The 12,884-nt window shown below is 31.4% G+C and overlaps 1 long non-coding RNA gene across 1 annotated transcript; it reads left to right on the forward strand.

Moving 5' to 3' along the window:
- Nucleotides 1-278: 278 nt before the first annotated feature.
- LOC143074587 (uncharacterized) lies at nt 279-5,010 on the forward strand. The gene is made up of 3 exons (XR_012977947.1): nt 279-413; nt 2,996-3,157; nt 4,889-5,010. It is a non-coding gene; the product is annotated as an uncharacterized LOC143074587 (long non-coding RNA).
- Nucleotides 5,011-12,884: the final 7,874 nt, after the last annotated feature.

Here is a 12,884-nt window from a genome sequence, read left to right on the forward strand (position 1 = left end):
TATAAGTTCTTATTTGAAATGCATCTACATGTACATCTAATATCAAATTTTGGGCATGTTTGCGTTGTGTGGTTTATTCGCAAGCTAATTTTTCACCTGTAAAATATTATATTGTTTTTATAAGTAATGCATTTGGTATAAAAAGGGTTCAAATTACAATTTTCAAATCATTGTTAACCTTTAGACAATTTTGGGACATGTTTACGTTATGTTGTTTCGTCGGAAGCTATTTTTTTTTCACCTTCAATTAATTAATTTGTTTTACAAGTAATACATGTAGTATAAAAAGATTAAAGATTACAATCATGCAATCATCGCCAGCCTGAAAAGCAACACAATGTTCAAACTCATTACTGGAATTCTTATCTGTGCATGTCTGACATTTCTCCTCAACACAGAAGTGTCTGGTCTAGGTACGTATATGTTTTAAGCTACTTTTATTAAAATAAATTATGAAATATTGTCATTAGATTTATTCTGTTAATAACAATTACTTTTACCGCCAAATAGGACAAAGGAGTATGTCCAGTAAGACCTCATTTTGGGCCCAAAATATAGCAGTTTTACAAAATTGTTAAATTGTAAACTTTTAGTTCTTTATTGGAAGGTAGAATGCTTCTGCTACATAAATATAAGCTGTTTTTCGACAATACCATGCACATATATCGGGTACTAGCATCATTAAGTTATGCTAAATAACTGAGATCTTCACAATTTAAGCATTTTAGTTAAATTTCAGACGGTTTCCGTCTTAAATGACAGTGGCCGCATTTGTGTTCATTATTAATATTGAATAAAGTTGTATTCAATGTAAATACATAACATATATAAAGGTTGAGGATGAACACGGATGCGGCCACTTTAATTTTCGCCAAAACAATCTAAAAAATGACATGTTTTGGCATATTTGATAGATTTTTCATATTTAAGCTTGAATCGGAGCGTTTTTAATGAGTAAATTAGTTATAATCTTTCACATAAACTTATTGAATCAACTGAAATAGACACTTAAGCGTTTAAAAAGTGTCAAAAATTTTTCGTCAGATGAACCTGAAATTTGAGGCTAAAATCGGTCATTTCCGGACCTACTCCTTCAATAACCGGTCCCAACATAACTTGCAATCAATAACACATTTTGTTCTATTTAAAAAAAATATCAATAAACGTGTTGATAAGATAGTGACAAAGGCTTGTTATATATTTCAGGATAACATGTATAACAAATACAATTGAGTACGTGATCAAAGTGTAAATCGCAAAGAAAAACAACTGCTGAACTTCAAACAAAATATTAAAACGAGTTTATTTTATTCTATTTCCTTTGAAAACTCAGCTTTTCACTAAACAGGCGAAATTCATTTACGTATGGAAATATTTTGTAATTTGCGTATTTAAATAATGTATTTATTTTATTAAAAATATAAATTTATTTTAAGGACCAATTAAAAGTATCATAAGTTAGTAATAACACAATGATAAAATAGGTCATACAGCTAAAAACGTTTCCGAATCAAGAGCATAATATACATGTATAATGAATGATAAGTTGTATATAAACGAACTATAACTGAGTTATTCTTGATTATAGTAGTAGAGTTTTAATTGCTAGCTTACACAATGACTTTTTGTCTCTCGGATTCTGACTCTTCTACCCATAGAAGAATCTTCAACAGATCCAAAAACTATCTTAGGTATAACACTTTTAGAATTATTTCGTTAGTAATTTTCGTTTTACCTTTTTATAAACTATTGTTTGAAAGTCAGTAAGCTTATACATGTACCGAGATTCACAAAATAATACATACTACAGATACTGACATTACCTAGCTACGTGTTAATGTATCTCGAATTCCCATGTTTAGCTTCGTACTATTGCCGGATGGGGGTGTTTCTATTTTTAAAGAACATCACTACGATCGTTAAATACAAAAGAATATTGAAAATATGAATATACACACACTAGATTTTGATATCTAAATGATCATTTAAGAGGATGGTCATGAGGTTGTTACCGTTTTATCTCGACGACGTAGACACCCATTTTTTATGTTTTTATTTATATGTAAGTTTGAATAAATTGATACGGCGGATAAACTCCAACTAAAATCTGTACGGTCTTTTCTCTGTTGTCAATTCCATCCAGTCATAATATGTCTTTTTCAAATATTCTAAAGTATGAACACATGATAAAAAACTGAAGTTTAGCAACGCTGAATCGGTAATCTGTTTTTTTTTTTTTTTTTATTATCATTTATCAGAAAAGTTTTAAAAGTCCAAATAGTAACATATTTCAAATTTCAGATAGGTCACAAGTAAAGAATTTTTGAGATAGAATTTTCTTATAATTTGCAAAAATGAGGATATTACTATGCTTTTTTCAAAAATATAATAAAAAGTATGGGTCGCCGTGCTATTTTTCAACCTATGAGTCGTTAAATATTGCCTTAATTTGGTCATATTGTTCATGAAAAAACACATTTGTGTGCATAATTTTTTTTTCTATGAGACATAATTTTGAAATAAATTGTGAGGAGATAGCTATATAGGTTTTATTGTATATTTTAAGAAAATAAAAAAAAAAATGGTGTCACCGTACTTGTTTTCTTGCTACAAGTAAAAAAAAATCCCTATCAGTCCAGTTTATTTTTTTACTAAAAGTGTTATCTCCCCTTAAATGGCTCATTTGTAAAAATGATTTTTAAAACAACAAAAAATTATATTTGTTTGAATATTTTGAATAATACAATAATTCACCTAGTTTTCATCATACAAATAAACAGTCTAACTATAGATTTGAAAATCTGTCTCCAAATTTGCAGATTAAAGCAAATAACTAGACCGATTTTGTACTGTGAGTGTACGATTCGAGATGGCGGTATACCATGGATCAACCTTAATGAGTCAAATCCTCAGTATAAAAATTAATAGTTTAAACAAGCCATATTGCTCATTTTAGTTTATGTCAACATAAAAGGAATAAGTTCATTTTTGACAGGCTATAGACTGAAATGCCCTGTTCCCTCTGGTGATGCTTCCCATTGTGCTGACTTTTGTGGAAGTTCTGGGTGTAAAAATGGATATCTTTGTTGTTCCATTGGCTGTGGTAGAGAATGCAGAAAGGGGGTCCGGTATTAGGCTTCAATGATCTACATATGTGGTAAGATATTGCTATACATATTTTTCCTAAATATTGATATCAAAACGTATTTCAAATATTGTAACTGAGATACATCCATAGAGTCACATACAGATGTCTACTATTGTATAATCTATATTAGTCCGGAGTCTATTTTTATTTGCTTCTACTAGTGTTGAGTTCGCTGTCAAATTTGCATTTACCTCATATCTCACATTGTTCTTTTTTTTTTTTCATTTGAAAGATAATGGCATGAATAAAAGACTAAATGTGATTGGATTAAAATAACTCAGTAGTTTGCATATTGGGTTTTTTAAATTCAAAAAGTAAGATTAATATGATTAGGAATGCATAACTAGTTTAATATCTTCAAATTTTTTGCATTATAAGCATTATTTAAAATAAAATAGCGGTAATTGCTTTTACAATGTTTTAGCATTTAAAAAAAAAATTTGTGTAAATTTGTACTGACTGGTTTGGTTGAAAATCCATTATACTTGTAAACTTCTGATTGAAAAAGAACTTAATATTCCGTTGGGTAAGGCACAAAACACCACACATATGTTCCAATTGTCTCTACACAGTGCGACTGACTGACGTAATGGTAACTTAAAACGGAAACAAAATATATGCCAGAATAAAGAACTATTACTACATGTGTATTTTATTCGGACATTATTTCACTGATTGATTGATTGATTGTTGGTTGTTTAACGTCCAGTGGCAAATATTTCATGCATATTCAGGACGAGAACAAGTTCACAATGAATACAATAGGTAGGTCTTGTCATAATATGGGTCATAAGGGATGATGGTCGGGGAAATTTCGACTGCCACTGGAAAATGAGTGACTGTATATTGGATAGGGACAGAAATTTTGCCTTATGACAGGCCACCTACGGGCCCTCAAGGAGTCGTTATAAGGGTTCTTAACGTGCAAAGAGCGTGGCACTCTCTTTACACGAGACATCGGATTTAGCGTCCCCATTCTGACCGGACGTGACTGCGAACTTCATACATCCCACACAGCCAAACGGACGCCCTACTTCGACAAGCGTTTTACTGCCTGTCGGGAGAAGACCGAGAGACCATATTTCTATTCCCCAGTCACCCTTATTACCATGAGAAATACACGTATTGCATATATCATGAAATGAAAATATATATAAAATATAAAAGACTGACACACATAGGATACAATGCGACTTTAACTATTCGATCATTTTTTTCAATGCATTGAATAGTCGAATAAATCGCCTTCATATAACAACGTTAAAGGATCATGGCATTTACAAGTACTTGCCTTGAGGTCAATATTGATAGCCGGATGAAAATGACTGTATTTTTATAAATAAACGTTTTGAAAAGAACTTTCACCCACCTTAACCATTGCTATGGGACAAAAAAGTATAGATTTGTCTCATTAACACTCACACCACATCTTCCTATATCAATATATATCTTAACAAAACTTTTTTAGGACGAACAGATAATATCCACACACTTTTCCGAACCCAAAACGATATTAATGAGAACATGAAAACACAATTTACTCTAAAACAAAGCAAAAACGAATCAAGGTTAATAGGAATAAATAGAAACGAATTGACTAACCAAAAAAGGAAGATACGATATGCATGATATATAACATGAATGATTCAAATATTTAAATGCATACATGCAAGTTTTTGTTTTACTTCAAGTATCGATTATGTCATTGAATTTTTATATTTACTTTCTTTTTTGTTGCAGGCTACCAACATGAAAATATGAGAAATCAGATAAAGAACATAATTAGTTTTGATATGTGTCTTTGCCTTAACAATGAGTTTTGCCTTGAACGTCTTCTCAAGTAAAAGTATTAGTATATCGTCTTCACATTCATTTTGTGTGCCCTCTATTCCTAACTTTTTTTTAAGTGTTCAAAATTGATTATTTATCGGGCCATTTAAATTCTTCAATTACAATGAAAATTTAATGGGGAAGAGTAAAACTGCTAACGAACATAGACATACAACTCTTGAGACGCTCAAAGTGGTTAAACCTGTTATCCCTATGGATGGATCTATGTTTCTTTACAATTCTACAAAATTTATGAAGATATAAACAGACATACATGTAACATTTCAACATTTCTATCTGTTTAGTTATCAAAGGTACCAGGCTTACAATTTGATACGCCAGACGCTGGTTTCGTTTACATAACACTCATCAGTGACGCTCAGATCAAAATAGTGAAAATATCATACAAGTATAAAATCAAAAATTATTGAGGACCCAAAATTTCAAAAGGTTGTGCCAAATACGGATGAGGTAATCTTAACCTGGAATAAAAAAAATCCTTAGTAATTAAAAAGAAAACACACTTTTGCAAACAGTAAATTTATAAAAATGACCATATAATTGATTTGCATGTCATTACTGAAGTGCTGACTACTGGGAAGGTGATACCCTCGGGAACGAAACGTCAACCAGCTATGATATCGACTAAGTGGTGTAAATAGTTATGAAAGGTACCAGGATTATACTTTGATACGCCATAATACTCATTTAACCTCGTGTTTGATTATTTAGGTATGAGCGTTACTGCTGAAGATTAGTCATGGTAAAAGTGCTTTGGATGCACAAATTCATAAAAAAATCTTTTGGTTGAACTTGATACAGTTCAAAATTGAAATACATCTATGAATGTCACATCATCTTATTATCTGAAAGTTGTTTTAAAACCCATTTTTTGTTCGATTCAAACATTTATAACTAGAGGCTCTAAAGAGCCTGTGTCGCTCACCTTCATTTACTGATGCTTTGGAAATCATGTAAAAAAAGGTTAAAATCATAATTTATAGAATAAGATATTATTAGATACTATAAATATATCTAAGATAATAGCAAAAAACTGCAAAATTTCCATAGAATTACTAACTAAGGGGAAGCAACCTAACAACTGGTTGTCGGATTTGTCTGAAAATTTCAGGGCAGATATATATAAATCTGATGAACTTTTTTGCCACCAGTCAGATTTGCTGTAAATGCTTTGATTTCAGATCTATAAGCCAAAATCTTAATTTTACCCCTATGTTCTATTTTTAGCCATGACGCCAATCGTGGTTGGCTGACCGGGTCAAAGGCTACCATTTTTACACTACATACCCTAATGATGAGTGTGGACAAGTTTGGTTAAATTTGCCTTAGTCCTTTCAGAGGAGAAGATTTTTGTAAAAGATTACAAAAATTTACGAAAAATTGTTAAAAATTGACTATAAAGGGCAATAACTCCTTAAGGGGTCAATTGATCATTTTGATCATTTGACTTATTTGTAGATCTTACTTTGCTGAACATTATTGCTTTCACAGTTTACCTCTATCTATAATAATATTCAAAATAATAACCCAAAACGGCAAAATTTCCTTAAAACTACCAATTTAGGGGCAGCAACCAAACAACCGGTTCTCCGATTTATCTGACAATTTTAGAGCAGATAGATCTTGACCTGATAAACAATTTTGTTCTGTCAAATTTGCTCTAAATGCTTTATTTTCAGAGATATAAGCCAAAATCTACATTTTACCTCTATGTTCTATTTTTAGCCATGGCGGCCATCTTGGTTAGGTGGCCGGGTCATCGGACACATTTTTAAAACTTGATACCCCAATGATGATTGTGGTCAAGTTAAGTTTAATTTTGCCCAGTAGTTTCAGAGGAGAAGATTTTTATAAAAGTAAACGACGACGATAGACGCCTGATGCAAAGTGATGTGAAAAGCTCACTTGGCCCTTCGGGCCAGGTGAGCTTAAAATGAGATTGTAATATAATATGTCAATATCAACATTTACTTTGGTTGAATTATTCATAATATTGGATATGAAGTCAATAATTCAACTTCATTTGAATTCCTAATCATTTTATCTTTGCTGGAGATGACTGACGGAAATGTTACGAATTATCAAGTGATGTCGTTCTTGTACCAGTAAAAAGATAACTTGTACGTCTTTTATACGATATACTATTGCACAGGCTTGTCTGTATATGTTTATGTATGTCTGTATCAAGCCAAAGACCATGTACATTCTTTAGAATCATATTTAAAAATAGTTAATTATATTGTTACTGATTCAAATTAAAAAAAACCACCTGAAATGTTGAAACATTATAAATCGTTCATGCAATTTTCTTTTCTCGATTCTTTTAGTCATTTTGTATTTTAGATATAGGTTTAAGTATGCCCTAATTTAAATATTCAAATTTGATTCAAATTTAGCACATGAATTTGACAGCCAATCCCAGAGTGTTTTTTTTTCTAACGACACTGCTGACGAAAAGTTTTTCCGGCATTCAACATTTTCATCTATTATGACTTATTAATATTACCACCTGCGAACTATATTTAATCAACCTTGAGATTAGATATAAACGATGAATTAAACAGAATAAAAACCAAAGCGTTTTATATAGAGTTTGGCTACGAATAAAAAACAATGAAGGTTGAAATCGTTAAATTGTTGGGAATCGTTCTTAGAAATGATAATATATAGGGACCTTCATAACGGAATTGTTTATTATTACATGTATTTGGGTTCTTATTCTACTACCTTTTATCTAAGTAATTAGACAATTATATCTAATTGAAATTGGCAACGGTATTTTGATTCTGTTTGTTACCTCGGAGTGGAAGCAATAGTACCATTTCTCGAAAACAAAAAAAAGTGAAAACATTTCAGACCTCTGCCGATGCAAACATAAGTGTAAAAGTATTATTATAATTTTGGGAATTTAATGCTGTGTTCAGACATAAACAGCAAATTTAAAAAAAAAAACAGAACTCCGAGGAAAATTATAAACGAAAAGTCCCTACTACAATGTGTGAACAAAACAAATAGATATTATAGTTTAAAAAGTCAAAAATAGGGATACAGCAGTCAATATTGTGTTATAATCTTAATAATTATCAACAAGATAAAATCAAACAAATATATCAACAAAGAAAAACGAAAAAGCAAATAGACAAGGCACATTACAAAAAGCAAAGACAAGCATGCTTAACTTTATCTTAGCACAATAAGGATCCATGTCAAATAGCTATTACCAAAATTAGACTACACAGTAAATGTAAAAATTGACCGCGAATACTATAACACGTTATTTGGATTATAAACAACGTCAGTAGCTAGAATCTATTCTTTAAGACCATAGTGTATTATTTGTGAAGTTGATACGGAATATATACATCAACTATGTCCAGGTATTTTCCGATGAACTTTAAAAAAAAACAAGACGTTCTCTAACATAATACTGGTTCGTCAATTATTTAATCACACACTTGTGACGTGTTACGTTATATCCTATATATGCGGGTGAAGTTGATATATTGCTGATAAGGTGGGGAGATTTGATAATTTCAAATTAGAAATCGTCTCGTTTGTCAGCGATTCTGGTACTGCTTATATTAAATTTGAAGTAACATGTTATTCTAAGCATGAGACAGAGGAAGCCGTGTATGCTGTTTCTTGAAGTTTTAGTTATGGAGGATACATTCATGGAACCTTGTCAGACAGGTATGGACTGTTAATAGAAAAAAAACATCATCAATATATCTGAATGAGGAGTTAAATGATCTGCCTTCTTTGATCTTCTTGTTTTTGACATGTGTGATGAACTCTAATTAATTGAAAAACAGTTCGTTCCCATAGGATTTCCAACAATTTGCAGGAAAAGTCAACCTCTAAATTCAACATGTATCTTTTATGCTGTCAATAAGAGTCTCCAGTATACCAATCACTAAATTGTTCATTTGTGTAGCATAATTTCATTGTTGGTTTACAATATTAACAAAATATGCTGTATGGTATCCCAAAGTAATACATTTGTAGCGTATGCTACTATTTGGATGTTGAAAAGCATTTAGGAATATTTCTTTAAAACGATTTTGCGATCTCACATGGGGAATGGTTGTGTACATAACTGGAAAATCTAAACGCTTGATACAATTTCAGAACTAATTTCAGAGTAAGATCGAAATTTTCAATCATCCGAAATCTCTGTAGATTTGTTTATAAATACTTTTTAAAAAAGATTCTCAAGAAAATGTACTTTGTATTGGTCTTTTCGTTAAATGTGAATTTTCATTACGTATAAGAAAAACCTTATGCTAAAATGCTAAAATGAAATCCGCGTACAAGAGCTTAATCTAAATCATTGAAGACATTTTAAAAGGTTTATGCCTCGATCCTTCAAAGTTATATGTGTACATATCTCAATTATAATGAATCTTATTGTTACTATTTCATAGAATATCCTATCTTGCATTGTAAGTCATGAAGTCAGACAGAGTTCTGTTGCTCTGTAGCTACTGATTCCCATTCATGTAATACAATATTTTGGAGAATTTAATCGGCAAAGTTTCTGAAGGAGAGGCGTAAGATAACATACAGTCATTCAACCTAATAAGTTTAAAATAAACTGACAATGCCATGGTTAAAACACAGCACAGAAATAAAACATGAGAAACACCAGCCCCACCAATTCAGAGTGATCTCAGATTCTCCGGAAGGGTAAATTCCATAGTATAACATTGTCTACAATTAAAGTAACTATGAATGAATTAAGATGATATAGGTTGAATTATTTCTAATCCAGGTATTCTACCATAATGCGGTTGTAAGGCAGAAACAACTATCAAAATACAAATGTCCTTTATCTGAATGGTTTTTATTGAGTTGCTGCTACGTACCTACAAACATACAAAAAAAAATTGATAATATTGAAGAGCACTTATACTTCTGCTATATAATATGTTAACAAGTGAATACAATCATTTTTCACTTTAAATATTTTTATCATTCATGTTATACTTTTTGTTCAAAAAAATATTCTTTGATAAGATTAACACAAAAATAACCTCTAGATGACAGGCAACATGTCATAACACAAAGTGAGCAAGATAACATTAAAATAAATTTTATTTAAAACAAACTACTAATTTTCATGGTAACAATTGCATTGTTCAAATTTGAATTTAGCAACGACTTGATCATTGTATATGATAATTACTTTGCATGATCAACTGAAATATTACAGATCATCATATTTACATTAAAAAAGGATTTCAAAATATGCTCAGAATTTAAATTGAGTGGATTTGGGCGATATGTGCCAAGTGAGAGTAGGTCAGAAATGACTGTTTAAAAATAAACAATTTTACGTGAGTGTTTCGTATAAATATAAGTTTTAAGAGACTTTGCACTCTTTCGCTTTATTCAGAACTTAAACTCGTGTAAAGACAACTGCAAGTATCTTAGTTGCCTAAATTGGGTTGAACTTTATTATTTATTTTTTAAAAAGTTAAAAAGTAAACCCACATTTTACCACAAATGTAGGTTATTGCCTTTAACCATAAATACGAATTCCTTTTCTGCAGTCTCTACCACAGCCAATAGAACAGCAAAAATATCCAATTTTACAACCAGTAAATTCAGTCCACCAGTTAGAAAACGTGGACATTTAAGTCTATACCCTGTGTAATAAATGTACTTATTGCATGTATTACGTTGGTATTGACACGTGTAACATTCAGCAAAAGTTGTTTGTTTCTGAATTCTTATTGTTTTTACTGAGGCTTTAATATTGCAATACTCAGTTTATTAAACAATAATATTGATTTTAAAAAGATTTAGACAAAAATATTTCGGATTAATAAAACAAAAGTAGATTCCGATTATTTGTTGCTCAAATATAGGTCTTAATACTCCTCTATAATTTCCAAAAAGTAGATTGGTCTTTATTTCAATAAAATTTTTGTTATTGTTTCCTCAACGATGGTAGTCATATTCTTTAAAAATTAATCCAATCCGATGATAATACGAAAGCCATAAAAGAACGTTCGAGATGCATAAATACGTAGCTAGGTAAGGTCAGAATGGGAACGTGTAATTGAATGTGCCAAGAATGTACAGTGCAACGCAAGCGCTTAAAAAGTTAATTGTTAATTGATTGACTAACATTGGATATGCTTAAATTCGTAGTATTGAAGAATGTTTTACGTTATCTCTTTACCACCATTAGTTAGACTAAGTATGTTTTATGCTATATTAACGCGAAAAACGTTTTTGGTTTCAAAAATGGAATTGTTCGGATTGTTTTCAAGGATGGCACTAGCGAAGTAAAAAACTTTTAACCCATCTGGAGCATGAACCCTGAATTTGTACTTCTTTGGCGTTATAACTATTGTGGTCTGACCGTCACTGATGACTCTTATGTATCTAAATAGATCCTTATTGGTTGAAAGACCTTCAATTGTTCTCTGAACAATTGGTTTTTAATTAAGGTCTTTCCTTTTTCTATAAGGAAAGACCTTACTGTATTTCTTCTGATTATTAAGGTCTTTCCTTTTACTAAAGGGAAAGACCTTACTGTATTTCTTCTGATTATTAAGGTCTTTCCTTTATCTATAAGGAAAGACCTTACTGTATTTCTTCTGATTATTATTAAGGTCTTTCCTTTTACTAAAGGGAAAGACCTTACTGTATTTCTTCTGATTATTATTAAGGTCTTTCCTTTTTCTATAAGGAAAGACCTTACTGTATTTCTTCTGTTTATTATTATTCTTTTTCCGCCAAACTTTGACGAAGTTAGCAGCCTAAACTGAAGACGTGTCGCTTTCATGTTCTCACTTTGTATCAGTGTCATGAATACCTATCTGGAACTCACCCTGTTAGTCGAAATATTTTGTCGGTTCGGAGTAATCCCTCCGAAACCAAAAAACCTTGTTATCGTTCCAACACCGTAACCGTAATAGATAGAAAAAAAACGAAGGGTGAAATTTGTTCAGGACCAGACCCCGGTTCTTCGTTACATTTGATTCGAAAAGATTCAACGACTCATTGGTAGGGTTATGCCCCTTTGAAAATTAACCGGTGTCGGTGGACCACCAAAACTCAGAAACCGTAAATCGTAGAGACCTAGGATCTTCACCATTCATCAACAATTCATGAGACTTTCAAAAATACCTCAAGGTCAAATGTGTATGTTGACCTTGACCTTTGACCTAACACCTTGTTATCAGAACAACTCAAAAACCATTATACTTACAGAAGTTTTAAATAGTGGAAAATGTTTGGGTCATTACGGCACAACTTTGTTACATTTTGACCGAAGAGATTGGACCTTTTTTTAAGGGGCATAACACCTGTTTTAGGTTTCTGGAAAGACAAAATCATCTTTTACTATATAACCAAAGGTCCTAGACCCATGGGGTCTTCGGCAATGACATTGGGGACTAATGACCTTGACAAAGGTCAAAAGGTCAAAGGTCAAGGTCATGTCCCATATAGCGAATTTGGTGTTTTTAACCTTATTTAAAGGTTTTTCAGTGTGTTTTAAAGCTTTTCAATACATTCTACGTCTATTTGAACATGTATTTTACATTACAAAAGGAAAGACCTCTCAATTGTTCAAGAACAATTGACAGTTTAATTAAGGTCTTTCCTTTTACAAAAGGGAAAGACCTTACTGTATTTCTTTTGTTTATTATTATTATTATTATTATTATTATTATTATTCTTCCGTCAAACTTTGACAAATTTAGCCGCGTTAACCGTAAGACGTGTCGCTTTCATATTCACACTTTGTATCTGTGTCATGAATACCTATCCGGAACTCACCCTGTGAGTCGAAATATTTTGTCGGTTCGGAGTAATCCCTCCGAAACCAAAAAACCTTGTTATCGTTCCAACACTGTAACCGTAATAGGTA

This window comes from Mytilus galloprovincialis, chromosome 5 (assembly GCF_965363235.1).
Source record: "Mytilus galloprovincialis chromosome 5, xbMytGall1.hap1.1, whole genome shotgun sequence".
In the NCBI taxonomy this organism is placed as follows: Eukaryota; Metazoa; Mollusca; class Bivalvia; order Mytilida; family Mytilidae; genus Mytilus; species Mytilus galloprovincialis.